The 18,204-nt window shown below is 38.3% G+C and overlaps 1 protein-coding gene across 1 annotated transcript in view; it reads right to left on the bottom strand.

Annotated features, from left to right (window-relative positions):
* Positions 1-18,204, bottom strand: part of LOC102882106 — a 66,389-nt gene that overhangs the window by 45,868 nt on the left and 2,317 nt on the right. The gene's annotated exons all lie outside the window — the stretch shown is intronic.

The following is an 18,204-nucleotide window of genomic DNA, read 5'->3' as shown; positions in this document are numbered from 1 at the left end:
GCGATATCATGGATGGACCTTAAGATAATCATGCTAAGCAAAATAAGCCAGATACGAAAAGTTGAAAATCACATGATATCACTTTTATGTGTGATATAAACCTAAAAGCAACAAATGAGCAGGAAAAAGAATCAGAGACTCATGGACATGGACTACAGGCTAGTGGTTACCGGAGGACTATAGACTAGTGGTTACTAGTGGGGTGAGGGAGGAGGGGAGAGGTAGATGAGGTAAAGGGGGTCAAATATATGGTAACTGAAGGCAACTGAACTTCAGGAGGTAAACACACAATGGAATATACAGATGTCAAATGATAATGTACACCTGAAAATTATATAATTGTATTAACCAATGTTGCCCCAATAAACTTAATTAAAAACAAGGGAGTAGCTAGCTTAAACATTATTGATAGGGCAAAGAATCATTCAGTACATCTACTGAAAATCTGAGATTTTAACAAACCCTGAGTTCTAGGTACGACTGAACAGGTAGAAATGGGAGGAAAACAAATTCCAGGTGGAGGGGACAATCTGAATAAAGGCTCAAGGGTAGGAAAGTGCTTTTCTGGTTAGAGCATAGAGTTTGTGTTGATGTTCACATCTATGTGTGTGTATGTTGTGTGGGTGTGTATGCCTGTGTGTGTGTAGGGGTTATATGCACATGTCCTTTTTTTATGAAATAATCTTTCTTTACCTTCTTCCTCTGTAACAGCTCCTTTAAAATACTAAGAAACCCCACAACAAAGGCAAGTTAATTTTCAGATTATATCTCCAGAGATATTTGTACAAAGAAGGGGAACTGGCAAATAGACAATTCTTAGATAATTTTTAGGTTTCCTGACTTGTAGAGAGAGTCATGGATGGACGATGACTCGAAAACAAATCAAAAATTTATAGTTACCTCTACTAAGAGAAGATATTGTTTATACTAGATAGTCTGAGGGCCCCCAAAATACATCTTTATAGTCTGATACCAACCTACAGGAACACAAACACTTGTAAAAATTTTAAGGAAATAATAAGATTTGGTATAAAAATTAGACTAACTAGAATTTTATTAGAGACATTACATTTATTTTGTGCTTTATAGTTTATAAAGTGCTTTCTTTATTGTCTAATTTCATGATTGCAACAACCTGGGAGCGGAGTATTTCTGATATTACTCCATTCATTTTCTGGATGTAGAAACAGGTTCCAAGAGGTTCTGTGACTTGCTGTACTAGAATTAGAACTTGAAGTTTGGACTGTTCTGCAGTTTTTTTTTTTTTTTTTTTTTTCCCTAGCATACTATGTTGTCTTAAGATAATGCAGCACATTCTTTTTATTTGTTTGTTTATTTGTTTATGTTTTTGAGGAAACAGGTCTAAAGGGTCGAAGTGATACATTCAAGTCACTTAGTTGATGGCTGCATTGGACCTTGAACCTGAATTTTCTAACTTCTTGCTCAGAGCTCTTTTCATAATGCAAGGCTATAAAGGACACAGTTTGAATTAAAGCATTGCAGAGAGACGGGAAAGATGATAGAGGCTTTGTTCATCCCTCTTGCGACCAAACCAAAGTTGTGACAGAAATAAGGAACAAACAGCAAAGAAAGTCGCTGAGGATATATATGAACGAAAGCACTACAACTAGGGAGAAAAATAATCAATCTGCAACAGTAGAAGGTAGGAAGGGGCGAGGACATGAGGCTGCCTGGTCCCCAGTGGAACAGAGTGGAACAGAGTGGAACAGAGGTAGTGGCAGTGGCAGCTGCAGATGCCTTTTAAAAGGACTGTGTTCATGACCAAACTTTTGAGGTGACAGACCTGCTCGTTCTGAGAACTAGCACCTTGTAGTCTGCTGGGGAGGCACCAGGGACTTACAGGAGGACACTGAGTTGTCTGAGTGAGAGCTGGAGGCGAGGATACCTCCTGGGCAGACGTGCCTGCGGTATCCACTGTTTCTCTGTTGAGCCCTCCCCGTTTCCAGTGTTCGGACTCAGAGCTGCCATAGTTGAGATGTCACCAAACTGGATAACAGAGGTCACTCTGCCCAGAGAATTCCCTGAAATTCCACCTCTTCCAATTCATGGTCCCACCCAAGTCACATGCAGGTGTGTCCTTGGTGAGTCCCGTGCTCCTTGCTGAGCAGCGCCAAGACTCACACTGGTGGCAGGGGGTGTAGGTTTCTGCTGTGGTTTCTTGAGGCAACTATGAGCACAGCATCTGTGGATTGCTTGCTGAATCTTAACAAGTGGCCCCAGGCTGAGGCTAAACTTGGCTTGCAGCTGAACCCCTCTCAGAACTGTGCCACTGGACACATACTACACAAAGCCACACTAATAAGACCAGGAGACTTAGGAGCTTTGCTAGTACATAGAAACAGACACAGAAAGACAGCCAAAATGGGAAGACAAAGAAGCAGAAACCATATGAGAGAACAGAACAGAGATCCAGGAATAATAGAGTCAAACAATCTAATACATGCAGAGTTCAAAACACTAGTTATAAAGATGCTCAATGAACTTAGGGGAAATGTAGATGAATTCAGTGAGAACTTCAATAAAGAGATAAAAAACATAAAAATGGAAAGGGAAATTATAAAAGGGAACCAGTCAGAAATGAAGAACACATTATCTAAGATGAGGAGTATATTAGAAGGAATCAACAGAGTAGATAGAGAAGAGGAATGAACCACTGATATAGAGGATGGGAAGCCTCTCAGAACAGCAAGAAAAAAGAAGCCAAGACTATAATAATAAGTTAAGGAGCCTATGGGACATGATTAAATGTAAAAATATCCATGTCATAGGGGTACCTGAAGGAAAACAAGATGTTGAAGAGCTATTTGAAGAAATAATGATGGAAAACTTCCCTAATCTGATGAAGGAAATAGACATACAACCCCAGGAAGCTCAGAGAGACCCAAGAAAGAGGAATCCAAAGAGGCCCACACCAAGACACATCATAATTAAAATGCCAAAGAATAAATACAAAGAAAGAATTTTAAAAGCAGCAAGAGAAAAACAGTTAGTTACCTATAAGGGAGCACCCATAAGACTGATTTCTCAAAAGAATATATACAAGACAGAAGGGTTTGGCACAAAGTATTCAATGTGATGAAAACCCAGGATCTACAACCAAGAATTCTTTATCCAGAAAAGCTATCATGTAATGTCAAAGGACAAAGAGCTTCCCAGACAAAAAATAAGCTAAAGGAATTTATCAACACCAAGTCAGTGTTACTGGAAATGTTGAAGGAACTTCTTTAAGAAAAAAAAAAAACATGTATCAAAAACAAGAATAAAGAAGAGTAATAACTACATTGCTATCAACAAGTACTTCAAATGGAAAAGAATTAAGTGCTCCAACCAAAACATAGAATTGCTGAATGGATAAGAAAATAAGACCCCTACATATACTTGCTTACAAGAGACTCACTTCAGATTAAAAGGTACACACAGACTAAAAGGAAGGGGATGGAAAAAGATATTGCCTTGGTGGACCTAGAGGATATGGCATTGATTAAAATAGATCAAATAAAGAAAGACAAATATCACATGATTTCACATACATGTGGAATCTAAAGACCAAAATCAACAACAGCAACAAAAGTGGAAATAAACTCGTAGATAACAGAGAATATTTTGAGGGCTACTAGATGGGAAGGGGGTTAGGGGGGACAGTGAAAAAAGGCAAAGAGATTAAGAAGTACCAATGGATAGTTACAAAATAGACATGGTGATACAAAGTGTAGTATAAGAAAAATAGTTAACAATGTTGTAATAAATATGTAAGAGGGAAGATGGGTGCTAGATTTAGTGGCATGATCGTTTTGTGAGTTATGTGGATCTCTGATCACTATGCTGTACAACTAAAACTAATATTGTATGCCAACTGTAATTGAAAGAAGCTCATCGAATTGTACAATGTAAATACAATCAACTAATTGTCTATTATATTTCAATAAAGCTTGGGGAAAAAGCATTGTAGAATTTATCCACATGGTCTCAATCCCATAGTACAATGTCACTGTAAATATCACATGGTAAAATTCCTGTAGGTAATTTCAAGAAAAATAAATAAATAAGAGCTAAAATATATAATACACTGACTACGCATCGAGCTCTTTAATTACTTTTCATAAACTATCTCATTTAATTCTCCCAAATATCCTCTGAGGTAATTGTGACTATTATTTTAATTTATTTTATTTTTAAGGAAACTGAAGTACAGAGAGGTTAATTAAGCTAGCCAGGGATGCACAGCCAGAAAATGGTAGACTGGGATGTATATGTAAGTAGTAAGGCCCTTTGGCGCTCAGTTATTAAGCTAGAATACGCTAATATTTGGAATTCAAAACAGTTGTTGAAATAAAGCCACATTTGCATAGTTGAGCAAATTAATAATGCAAAAAGCAATACGGGGTGAATATTCAGACCAATTACGCATATAAATAACTAATGTTAATTATATATCATATTTTATAGTTGCTAGCTAAGTACATCCACTACTTGGTCCCTAAGATCACAGAAGGTTTGGAAACTGTAAGACATTGCATTTTTAAAAACACAGTCTATGCATTGCGGTTTTGCTCAGTCGGCTTCAGCTTTCTATTATTAGTCTGACCTGCTGAAATTTCTATTCATTACACCATTGCTTTCATAATCACATAGTAATCATATCTTGAGATTATGAAGGATCTTTTTCTAAATAACTTGGATTATTTTATTTGTATGACATATCAGAACAGTTTAGAGAGCATGGAATTTTTTTTCTCCATCAGGGAAGGAGAAATTGGGACAGGGAATTTCAGACACCCTGGACTAAAATGATCTGGGGACAGAATCAGGGTAATCGCTCCTGTCTTTAGAATGTTGTGCCAAAGTTCAATGGAGAGAGAAGAGGGAGCACTGCCTTTGGAGTCAGACATTTGGTCATGTTATCTTCTGCTCCTTAGGATGAGGCTTGGACTCTGCCTATAGATTCCATAGCTATTACAAATCCTCAAGGAATTCCTCTGGGCTTTGCATGCTCCCAGGCTGAAGAGATGTAGTTTCTCCTTGTTTGAAAATTTTAGTTCTTCAGCTGAGATTATGCATAGTGAATGGACAGAGACCTCTGAGTCTCCATAAAGCATTGCATTTCTATGTGATACGCTATCCAGGAAACTCTTCTGCATTTGCAAGTTCACTTTTTCCTGAAGATCTGCAGCTTGTGGAGAGCTGATTATTCAAGAGTCCTTGGGGGAATGCAAATGCCCAGTCAGCTGGAAACACGACAAAGAAAAGGAGCCTTCATTTTTATTGCTGTTGTTCCCTTATTCTCCTAATTGCAAATTCTACCCACGACTTTAGTCATTTAGTAGTTCCTGAATTACAAGAAAGCTTATTGTTTGTTTTAGTTATTATGTACAAAGCACAAAAAAATTGAGGGGTGTCAAAATTTTCTAGCTACACTTGTCTTTCTAAATAAATAAAAACGGGTAATAATAATAAATAAATAAATAATCTACTCTGAAAAGCAAATTGTTTGGTGAGTGTTTCTTAAAGCAAAAAAGAAAAGAAAGAAATAAATAAATAAATAATAATAATAATAATAATAATAATAATAATAATATATTGCTCATTTAGTCCTTGTGATGTGGCAGACATTATAGAAACATGATCTCACGCCTTACCACAACCACAAGAAGTGGATAGTATTATCTTGAGAACTGTGATGATGGTTATCAACATGACACAGCTATTTGGACTTAGAATTGAGACCGCTTATGTCAATATGACTTAGTTATTTGTTCCATGAAAACCTTGCTTGGGAAAGATAAGGCTGGAAAGCAATAAATAACTTCTTTGTTTGCTTCAGGAAATTCCTGCAGATCAATTTATCTGAGATAACATTCTGCTCACCCTGGGCAAACTTCTTGTTTTCATCAACCAAAGTTACCCATCAAGTTTTTCTTCAATACTCTCACCTCGCTGTATCCACCAATCTTAAGCCATTATGTCAGGATCTTAGCCCAATTCCAGGCACTTTCCTCCTTGAAGTCACTTGAACTCAAACCCCTCAAACCCTATAATCATCCTCCCTGACCTCCTTTATCTAAGATGCTACTAAGATTTTGTCAAGGTGGTGTCTCCCATATTCAACTGTTTGGTAATATTGGGGGAGTTTAATAATCCTTATTTTAAAAATGAGCAAAGAGTTTTAATAATTTGTCCTAGTTCACACACTTAATTAAAAGGATCCTATTCAGGACTGTCTGACCCCATGTTCGTCATTGTTCTGCTACTCTGCCTTTCAGTTGAAATTAAAGTCTTTTTTTTTTTTTTTTAGCTTTACCCCTGAATTTATCTAAGATTAAAAAACACACATAATGTTACATGTTAATTATATCTCAATTTTAATATCTCATTTTGTGAAAATGGTCATTTTCACGAAAAGAAAGAAAAAAGAAAAAAAAGAAAAAACAGAGAAAAAGAAGAGAGGAAGAAAAGATCATTTTCAAAAAATAATAGAAAACTAAGTTATTATCTTGGTAACTGCTAAATAAGAGATAATATTCAGAAAAAAAATCCAAATGATGGTCTAATATACAGTCTTGTAAAAGGCAGTTGCCATGTGACCTTATGCATTTAATTATCCATGGAAATTAAACATCGTATTTCAAAATATACCCTAGCAATGATGACTCGCCAATGTTCTCTGAATGAAAGATGTAAGTCAAGCAAGAGCCAAAAGAACCAAACTTATAATTGATGTGACTTTCAAAGTATTAGTAAATTCTTCAGCTGGTATATTAGTTTCCTAAGGTTGTCATAACAAATTACCATAGAGTTGGTAGCTTAAAACAACAGAAATTTATTCTCTCACAGTTCTGAAGGTTCAGAATCAAGGTGTCGATAGGGCCACGCCTCCCTCTGGAGTCTCTGAGGGAAAACCCAGTTTGTGCCACTCTCCTAGCTTCTGGTGGCTCCTGATCACCCTTGACAGTTCTTGTCTTGGGGTTTTATAAATCCAGTTTCTGCCTCTGTCTTCACATGACTTATCCCTGTGTCTTTTCCTTTTCTGTCTCATATAAGGACACTTGCCATTGGATTTAAGGCCCACCCTAAGGTCTCATCTTGAGACCTTTATCTTAGTTACATCTGCAAAGACCCATATTCAAATAAGGTCACAACTGAGGTTCCAACTCGGTATATCTTTTGGGGGACACAATTTAACCCACTATAGCTGGCAACATTTATTATTGACCCTATACTATTATCAGCATTATTATATCTAAAATAAAAATGCCAACCAAAAATAATATAAAAAATAATATAACAATATCTCCTTTAAAAAATATGCAGTCTTTGAAAAAAATTATTAAAGCACTGTCTGTATGGTATTCCGGTGATCATATGATGTTTGATTATGGAAATACATATACGGAATTTTTAAATACCTTATTTATATCACTGATTGTGAACAGATCATTTTTCAAAAATGTATCGAACTTTTGTCTAGAGCCTTTGATGTTCCAGGCACCGGTGTAGTGCCTGAATAACAGTACACTCAAGGCCCTTACCTTTCGAGTTTGCAAAACAGGGAAAAGTGAGAAGGAAGATGATGAAATAGTAACTTGGTGACAAGCACTGACTTAAAACCATTGCTGAAAGGACATATTAAGTCTCAAAATACATGATTGCTACAGATGCTAGCAAAATAATTTATAAATATGCTACTGTTTTCTTCCTTTTTTTGTCCCCATATTGGCAGTATACCAGAGTAATTTCTGAACTGTAGAGTTCAATTAACCAGAATTTTTCAACCTTTTTGACATAATTTTTTTTACATTATCATCCAGTATACGTATCACTGAAATAAAAGTTTCACAAAACAATATTTACTCTTAGAACCATAATGTCTTCTGCTATTTTCTGTTCCATTTTATTTTGTTAGAGATTCAAACTCAAAACTCACTAATGGGTAACCAAAGTTTATTAAGCAGCATTACCCACTCCTCACCATATCCACCCAACGCACATGTATTAACAAGATTTCCTAACATGTTAGCATTCTTACATTTCATGCAGTAATTACATTACTATTTAGACATAGTCTCACTCTTATGACTTTGGTAGGAATAGTATTTTGGGGGACTTTAAAGATACAGTTTAATAGTTGAGAAAACCACATTAGATGATTTTACTTTAGCTTGTATATTGTTAGAACACATTTTCCCCTCTGAATATATTAAAACCTTTGCAACATTAATAAACAACATGTTGCATCTGTTCCCTTTCCTCCACAGACCAATAGTAGCTTCGGCTTGCTCACAGCTTTGGGTTGCCATGGCTCCTGCTACCTATGCAGTGATCTTATAATTCTCGAACTCTCCTCTGGTTCATTCGCTCAGTTTCTGTGACTCTATTCCGAATTCTTAGCAGAGATCCTCTAGTTGGTTCAGCTTGTTCAAGTTCTCATGTCTGGTCTGGTTAACAGTGACCTGACTGAGTGGGTTCATGTAGGACATATGGTGGCCATTTCACAGGTCTCTGAGAGGGTAGGTAGCAGTCAAGGGCCCAGCAGAAGTAGATGATGCACTAAAATGGGAAGAATTAGAGAAAATTTTAGTAAACAGGTGATTTATAAAGGTCCGGGCAAGGCACGAGAAAACCACAAGAAACAACAGTGAGAGGAGTGCAGTACTCTTGGGTTAGTAATCATGGGGCACCATGACCACTCCCAGGCCCAAAGGAACAGAGGGAGCAGTTACCAGAACTTGCAGAAAGAGCTGGGTAGAGAGACCTGCTCCACAGCAGCTGTGAACTTTGATTAAGGTTCACAGCCAATCCACTCCTACCTGACAGGGAGGATGCCAAGGGAACAAACACCTCAGCTTCCCTCTCATTCCTTCGTCCAATTTCCTGTCAGTTCTCCTCACCCCATTAGCCCAGCATGCCTGGAAGCCAGAGGGCAAGGGCAGCACAGTGCTGTGGGTCAAGGTCGGGAGCAGAGAGTGGGAGGAGCAGGGATCTCGAAGAGCAATTACAAAGTATCTTAAAGAAAATGAGGTGTGGGCAAGGAGGGAATGGTGTCCATCTCAAGTTCAGGGAGAGATCAGGAAAGCTTTCCAGAGGTATGAGCATCTTTGGTTTTACATACTGCCGCTAAGGATTTAGAGCCCCTCTTACATGCCAGACACAGGCAAGTGTGTTATCCGTTTTAACTCATTGAATACTAAAATAGCCTTCTGCGGAGGATATTATTGGAGAGGGAGGTATTTTTTACTGAAGTCTAATGTACATGTAGAAAGGTGCATACATAAGTGACAGATCAATGATTTTTACAAAGGTAACTCAAGTCACCAATCCCCTGATCAAGAAACAAAACGTGACAGTCTCTCTAGAAGTCCCTTTCCAGTCTCCACCACCCTCAGTGATAACCTCTATCCTGGTATCCAACACCACAGTTGATTTTGGCCTGTTTTTGAACTTTATGTACTGATAACATACAGCACTAATTCTTTTGTGTGACTTCTTTGCTCAATATTACGCTCGCAGCAACAGCCTTATTATTTTTTTAAATTGTTAAATATACATAACTTAAAATTTACCATTTTAACTTTTTCCCAGATTTATTGAGGTATAATTGACAAATAAAAATTGCGTATATTTAAGGTGTATAACTTGATATTGTAATATACATATATATTGGAAATAAACACCCCACTCAAGCTAATTAACACATCCATCACCTCGCATAGTTACTATTTTCTTTTCTCATTTTAATTATTTTTAGTGGCATTAAGTGCATTCACAATTTGCAACCATCACCACTGTCCATATCTGTAACTTTTTCATTATCCCAAACAGAATCTCTACCTATTGAACAGTAACTCCTAATTCTCTCCTTCCAGCCTCTATTCTACTTTCTGTCTCTATTAATTTGCATATGCTAAGTATCTCATATTAGTAGAATCACATAATATTAGTCCTTTGTTGTCCGTTTTTTTTTCCCACTTAGCATAATGTTTTCTAGGTTTAAGCTGTCACTCATTTTACAAGTGCGAAAACCGAGGTAGAGAATCATTAAAGGAAGCAAGTGGTGAACCCAGGATATGAATCCAGGCAGTCTGGCTCCAGAGCTTGAGCATATAACTGCTTCATTAGGCTATTTATCAATGGGCATTGTCCTCACAAAGTCAGTGATAGCTCTTGAAATCATCTGCCAGCTGGATGGCTGTGACTACTTCTCAGATTCCATCCACCCACAGTCAGATGACTTGAAATCCACATTTTCTCTCCTATGTTGCAGAAGGAAGAGTTCCTTTGTGTGTGTGTGTGTGTGTGTGTGTGTGTGTGTGTGTGTGTGTGTGCGTGTGTGTGTGTGTCTGATTAAAAAGGCAGACTTTTCCTTCTAATTGAAGATTCTTTATTGACTGTTTCTGCAGATCCTGCCATTCATCAATTTCAAAGGTTACTCTGCTCCCATCCTTGAGACTGGCATCCCACTCCAGAGCTGCCTCAGCTCCCTATTGGGTAGAACTCATCATCCCACTGCTCCTAACTCTATACAATTTACTCAAATTATCAGTTCGGTGCAGTCTTCTGTTGACGTGGGAACAAGAACAATCCCTTTTGAAGCCAAAGATGCCAGTCTGGTTGCCGTTAGGAACAGGGAACTTGGTTGGCAGATACCAAGCTGTCTCATCTAAAGTAAATTCAGGGGCCAATAGAACCCAGGTGCAGCTTCCTCTCTGTCTTCGAGCAGAGTCAAACCACAGAGAGCTCATGCATATTTTCAAATAGTCTGCAGATGTCTGACTTTTCCTGGCCTAAACTCCTCAATTCCTGTATCTCAGAATGCTGGGTACCAGGGAAAGGCAAGTAGCCACTGCTATTTCGAATGGCATGACTCAGTAGCAATGGAGCTTTCCAGCAAAGAGGTGTTGTCTTTAGAATGCAGGAATGATGTAAAATGCCACATCTTAAGTGAATTTTTTAATTTGAGAATTTTCAAACTAATTTCAAATATGTACTTATAACCCAGTTTTAAAATATAAATATTCTGCCAACAGATTTTCTTCCTGACATACAGAATTACCTTATCATTCTGGTCCCATTTGTTATCAGACAAGAGACAATATGCAAAGTGCTGGCTCCTTTTCTCTATTGAATCTTTAATTAATGCAGTGTTTTGTGGCTCAGTCCTTTTCATGTACGCTTTCCTCCTGTGTGATCTCACCCAAGTGCAGGGCTTCAAATGCTGCTTGTTCATGTCAGAAATCACTTGGCTACAAGTAACAGAAACTCAACTATGAAAAGCAAAAATGGGAATTTATCAATGTACATAATTGTGAAGTTAGTTTTAGGGATGACAGTGTCAAGGGCCTCCACACTGCATCAACCCCTTGCCACTCTCCCTTGATCACCTGAATCTGTTTTCTGCTGTGTTGACCTCATTTCATCAAGCTATGGCCCAAAGGTGGTAAAAAAAAAAAAATACACTAGTAGCTCTAAAATTGTACCAATTTATCTATCCTGCCAGAATGAGAATTCTTTGTTCTTGATTGTTCCATCCAAAGTCCTTTGGCTAATTCTTATTGAGTTGACCTCATTGACTTGAGCGACCCTTAAGAAGTACTGTGACCAGGTGGATGACATATACCGACCATCCATGCCTAAAATCTCTACTTGGGAAGAGGAGAGCTGGCACTTTGATTAATAGCCCCATCAACATTATTAGCTAAGAAGGAAGAAATTTCCCCCCAAGAAATTCAGGATGCTTTTTAGCAAAAGACGTGGGACATTATGTTAGACACCACCATACCAACTATATGTTGGTAACCCCAAAATTCATTTCTTTCCATCCCAGACGTCAACCCTGGACTCCAGGTGTATATATCTAACAGCCTTCTTGACATATCTAACAGGCAGCTGAAACTTGACATGTCCAAAATGTACTTGTTGGTTTTGAGTAGCCTGCCCCGACCCTATCTCCAACCTGTATTCCCTTTTGTTATAGGCAACCAGAACTGGCACTGGCTAACTTAGGTAGAGAGAATGTACTTGAAAGACTCACAAAATTTATGGGAGGTTAGAGTCCTGATCTTGGTAAGTAGGAGGCACAGCTACTGCCTTATAAAGGAAAATTTTGTTAGGAGGCTGTCCCTGAAGAGACTGAATTTTGTCCATTTGTTCAAGATTCACACTTCAGGGAAGGAATATATAATAGGACAACCTCAGTGGTCCTAATTGGACTACATCTTGGCTTGACTATAACCCATAAGAAAGTGGTATCCCCCAAGAAGAAATAGGGGTGCTGTTAGGGAAATAGATGCTAGACATTCAAATACCAACACATATCCCCACTCCATACTGCTCTTCTCCTGCTCAATAAACATCTTCTCCATCCAACAAGTTACTCAAGTCAGATACCTGGAAATGAACCTGACTTCCTCCCCTCCCTCACCTCTACACCAGAATCATCAGCAAGCCCCTATAGCTCTACTTTGAAAAGATGCTTTTGTTCTATTTTGTGTCTCCTCACTACCACCTCCCTTATCCATACCACCATTATCTGTCACCTAGACTCCTATTATGGCCTCCAGCTGGTCTCTCTGCCTTCTCCTTTTGCTCCATACAGCTACCATTATGATCACCCTGAAATATGAAACAAATTCTGCACTCCTTCTATTTAAAGCCCTTCAATGGTATCTCATTGCCCTTAGAATAACAACCTAATTCCTGACCACGGGATGGTCATATAGCAAAGTGGTTATGAACATAGACTCTGGATCAAGATTGACTTGGCTTAAATCTAAGCTCTACCCCTTATGGTATGGATCTCCTTAAGAAAGTTAATAACCATTCTGGGCAATAGTTTCCTCAACTGCAAAGTAGAGATAATAATAGTATTTAGTTATAGGATTTGCTGTGATGATTAAATGACTAATACATATAAATTTCTTGAATAATATCTGACATATAGTAAGTGCTCAATAAACATTAGCTATCATTATTATAAGACCCATCTGATCTGGTATCTTGTCTCCTGTCTAACTACATTTACCTCTATTTATCAACCTTTTTTCCATAGTCTCACCAGACTGACATCCTAATTTTCTTAGAATATTCCAATTATTTTTACCTCAAGGACTTTATATTTGCTGTTACACATGCCCACATGTTCTTCCACCAGCTTTCAGATAGCTAGTACTTTTTCAACTTTAGGTTTCAGCCTAAATGTCACCTTTTCCAGACAGGCCTCATGCTATGCAAAGTCACCTTCTCTCTCCCCACCTTATTTCTCTATCCCTCAACATGTTGATATCCTTTAGTGCACTTATAGCGTTGAAATGGTCCAGGCTATTTCCTTTTCTGTTTATTGCCTGTCTCCTTCTCTAGAATTTGAGCTCCATGAGAATAGGAACCTTGGCAGTCTTGTTCACAGCCCTTAGAACATGTTTGATACCCAATATGCACTCAATGAATACTTGTTGAATGAATGAATGGTGGCTGACTGAAGGAATGAAATATTTTCTCAGTCGATAGGATTGCCTTTTATCAATGAAGCTGGAGATAGAGCTGTCACTATGAAAAAAACAACTGGGGTGGTAACTCCCAGAAGCAAATTCTTTCCCAGATATAGTTCTAATCGCTTTAGGTTTTAGTGGACTTTCGTTTTTACTGTTCTGTGTCTGAGGCAGCTGTGGGGCTAGGGAAGTGTGATAGACCTGGAGGCAAGAATCTGAGTTTTCCATGTGGGATCTGCTATTTAGTAGTTGTGTAATTGTGAGGAAATCACCACTTCTCTGAGCCTCAGTTTCCTTAACTGTGATATGGAGATAAAAATAATACATTCTGAAGATGTGGAGAAATTGGAACCCTTGCACATTGCTAGTGAGAGTGTAAAATGGTACAACTGCTGTGGAAAATACTATAAAGGTTCCTTAAGAAATTAAAAATGGAATTATCATATGATTTAGCAATTTTATTTCTCAGTATAAACCCACAAGAACCAAAAGCAGGGACTCAAACAGATATTTGTACACCAATATTTGTAGCAGCATCATTCATAATCACCAAAAGGTAGAAGCAACCCGATACCTATCAACAGATGAATAGGTAAACAAAATGTGGTATATTCATACAGTGGAATATTATTCAGATTTAAAAAAGGAAGAAAATTCTGACCCATGCTACAATATGGATGCACCTTGTAAACATTATGCTGAATGAAATAAGCCAGACACAAAAGGACAAATGCTATGTGATTCCACTATGTGAGGTACTTAGAATAGGCAAATTCATAGAGACAGGAAATAGAATGGTGGTTGCCAGACCTGGGGGGAGGTAAAAATGGGGAGTTATTGTTTAATGGGTAGAGAGATTCATTTTGGGATGATGAAAAAGCTCTGGAGATGAATGGTGGTGATGGTTACACAACAAAATGAAAATAATTAATGCTATTGATTTGTATATTCAGAAAGGGTTAACACAGTAAATTTAATGTATGTGTATTTTACCACAGTAAAAAAATAATAATACTTCCTCATAAGGTAGTTTTGAACATTAAATGAGATGGTGTATGTCATCACTTTCCCATAGTGGTATTCAGTTAAATTGGTGTGAAATGAGTGGCAAATGAGGAGAACATTTTAGCCTTGAAACATTTTTCAGCAGAGATATTACATGCACAGAAAACATAGTAAAAATTATCCCAGTTAAATGCAGTAATGGACAAATTGTGCACTTGGCAGCCTTCACTAATATTCCACTCAAATTTAGCCTGATCCATGTTGAATGTGGGGGACATCTTTCTCCTGAGAGCAAACTGGATCATTCTTACTGTTTTACCCTAAATCAGGCCAATAAGGCCTGGGAGGTAAACTCAATTTAGAGTGATGACAAAACATTGGTGTCCCCTACACTCAATAACAGGGGTGTCATCATTGTCTTGTATGGGTGGTGGGGGGTGCAAGGTTGGGAGTGAGCTTTTCTCAGGCAGACACAAAAAGAAAAAGGAAGCTGAAGTTTATTGGTTCTTGTAGGTGGGAAAGATACTAGAGCAGCTCAAGGAAAAGCTTTAGGAATCACTGTTTCAAAACCTGGAAAGAAGCTCATCCCAGCTGGGATTTTCTTTGTCCCATCTGTCTCTCTACTCCTTGTGTGTTGGCCCAATTCTCTCCTATCGCAGATGGCATAGCCTTTTCTAAATAGCAAGGCACATGCCTGCTGACTGCCCTGATATAGCCATGTCAGCAGAAAAAGTGTTCCACCTCTATGCTCTATGAATTAAGATAAGGCCAGGAAGATGTACCAAACATACTCAATTATGTAGTTATTCACAGTATGTCTCAGGGTGGGTTCTCCAAGAAGCAGACTCTGGAAGTTTAATGTTCAGGATGCTTATTAGGGAGCATTATTAGATTTAAAATCTCTACAAAAGAGGGAAAGGAAGCAGAATTGGGTGAGGGAGAAGTCGAGGGGAGTCAGGCTTGCTGACAACCTTAATAAACCCCATAGAAGTTAAATTGGTTTGCTAGTGATGTTCCATGTTGGATTGCAATGGCTGGTCATGCACTTATATGGTTGATCACTGGATGTGGGCTTCTCTCAGAAACATATAAACTTGGATAAAGCAACTCTCTTAGTGCTGAAGCAGTCCCTGAAGAGGCTGACAGCTGAAGGCTTTTTGCCGACAGCACTCCCTCAGTTGGGATAATAAGTCCTTCACTGAAATGGAATTTGGGTGATCCATCACAGTGTCCATTATACAATATAATTGTATTTCTTACTCATTTAATAGTCCTGGCAGGTGTTTAGTTAGGGAAATAGGCCTTCTTCTATGCAGTCATTCAAGGACCCAGTCTCCTTCCATCTGTGATGTCATTAAAACATTGGGACTTAATTATCGTTTGCATCCAAATGGAAGGAGAAAAAAAGCATGGAGAAGCACACACAGGAAGATTTCAAAGGCCAAGACTGAAAGTGGCACATATAATTTCTGTTCATATTCCGTTGACATAGTAATACTGAATAGCAGGGAGGCTGTGTGCCAGGAAGAAGAGAAATGGATCTTGGTAAATAGTTATTGGTCTCTACCACAAATACTCTTATCTTTCTCCTGTCACTTCCTGGCTTCTAATAACATATTTTCTCACTGCATACAACCTCTGGAAAGTGGTTGCTTATCTCATGGGCAGCAGCCTCCTCTTCATCAGCTACTCCCAAATCCTGATGAACATGACTCTCTCATTATTGAATCATGTCCTCCAAATTCCTTTGGTTTATTTTTCAGACTGAAGAGTTAAGTCTTCTACAGAGTAGGTAGTATCCCTTAACAATGCTTCTCCCTTGAGCCCCTTAAGCCTCCTCTCTTTAGAGCCTTTCTAGTTTGGCAGCTTTCCAACACCCTCTTCTCCCTCCTCTCTCAAGTTAAGACACAGAACTCATATAGACATATCCAGAACCCTCTCCCTACTCCTGAAATTTTCCTTCTTTTTGACTATGCTTAAGACATAAAACTGCCATGAGGTTTCCTCTTATTTTTATTTTTTTATTTTTAGTGTTTTCTCTTCGAGCTTATTTTTCAACAGCTTTCTACAGCTGGTTGTAAGTTCCAGTTGTCAGGAAGTTTGAGCAGAATTCTTTATACAGGGCTTAAAATGTCATACTTACATATTTAGGAATTGACTAAGTTCTCTCCTTTTCTCCCTCCCTTTTTCCCCTTCTTTTCCCTGTGGCAGAGATAGCTAGCTGGCCACCAAAGGCTCATGTTCCCTCTCCGTTGTGTGAGCTCTTGCCTAACCAGGCCCTCCTTGTGACTAAGAGGTGCCATGTGACTAGCTAGGGCCAATAGAATGGAAGCAGAAGTTATTTGTATCACTTTAGGCCAAGGTAGTAAGAATCTACTGTGCCTCCCCCATGCCTTGTTTCCTGTTTGTAGTGCCCTTAGAGTTAATCTTCTCTGACTAATATACTCCCCTTCTTTTGTTAAATATTTCTTAGCCCATACTATCTGCCAAGCACTAAGTTGAGTATTAAGCATGTAAAGATAAATAAAACATGGTCCCTGCATTCAAAGAGCTCATGATCTAGGGGAAGAAATGAATGTATACTTACATATTTTGTTAGGAAATTTGATTAGGATGCACTATTAGTGTGATTCTGAAGGAGAAGTTTACTCACCAGGGACAATTATAACAAAGTCTCGAATATAATTAAAGCTTTACTTAAAAGTAATAGATGTCCTGTGGGACCAGCATACCTCTGATTCTCCACGGAAGAATTTTATTGGGACTCGACTTTGAAGGTTTATTTTCATATAATCCTCTAATGAGTGCTTGATTCCAATGGAGCATGTCTCTACTTAAAGGGAACCAAATTGCTATTTCAGAGACAGACAATTACATATGTGCTTTGTATAGAGTATCACCTGTTTGTGTTGCTTTCCAGGGAGTTTTAGTAGATATTGGACTAAAGGCCTAGTTTAAGTCATAGCTCTACTGATGGTAGTATATCGAATTGAATCACATGAGATGGTCAGTATTTGACCATTTCGTACCTAAAAGATGTCAATTTTGTAAGGTTCTACCTGCTATAAGCATGACAGTAGATTGAATTTTTGGTCCCAACTCTTTACTTACTGTGGTAGTATACATTCGTACCCTTGTCCTAGCCCTATTGTAGGAGCAGTAATGTCTCCACTCCTTGACTTTGGGTTTTGCCATGGAATTTGCTCTGGGCAATGGAATGTTAGCAGACATGATGTATGTAAGCTGAGGCTTGAAATGTACTTGTTCAGTTGGACATTTCTTGTGCTTCTTTAGCACTATTAGAAATACATATTCCTAGGTAGCCCCTGTGCCTTTATGCTGGGCCTAGGAGAGGGAAGTTTTATCTGATTATATAAAGGGACCCAAGCCAGCAATATTCCTTTTTCTACCTCTCATGGTTATCATCTGCATTTTAGCTGGATCTGGGGCAGCCATCTTGGGACCATTATGGAAGCCTGCCTAAAGAAGACAAGCCTTTGTTCAGAAGATAGTAGAGAGGCATGATGGAACGAATGACTGTTCTGATAATGTCACTGAGCTACGGAATTCGCCAACCCTAGAAGCTCCCTGTCTGTATGCTTCTTGCTATAAAAGATATAAACATTCCTATTTTTAAAACTACATTCTTCGGGTTTTCTATTACTAATAATTGGTAGCATCCCAATGGATCACTCAAGAA

This window comes from Pteropus alecto, unplaced genomic scaffold (genome assembly GCF_000325575.1).
Source record: "Pteropus alecto unplaced genomic scaffold, ASM32557v1 scaffold76, whole genome shotgun sequence".
Taxonomy (NCBI): domain Eukaryota; kingdom Metazoa; phylum Chordata; class Mammalia; order Chiroptera; family Pteropodidae; genus Pteropus; species Pteropus alecto.
The sequence above is the reverse complement of the archived record's forward strand: the minus strand, read 5'-3'. Positions and strand labels throughout refer to the sequence as shown.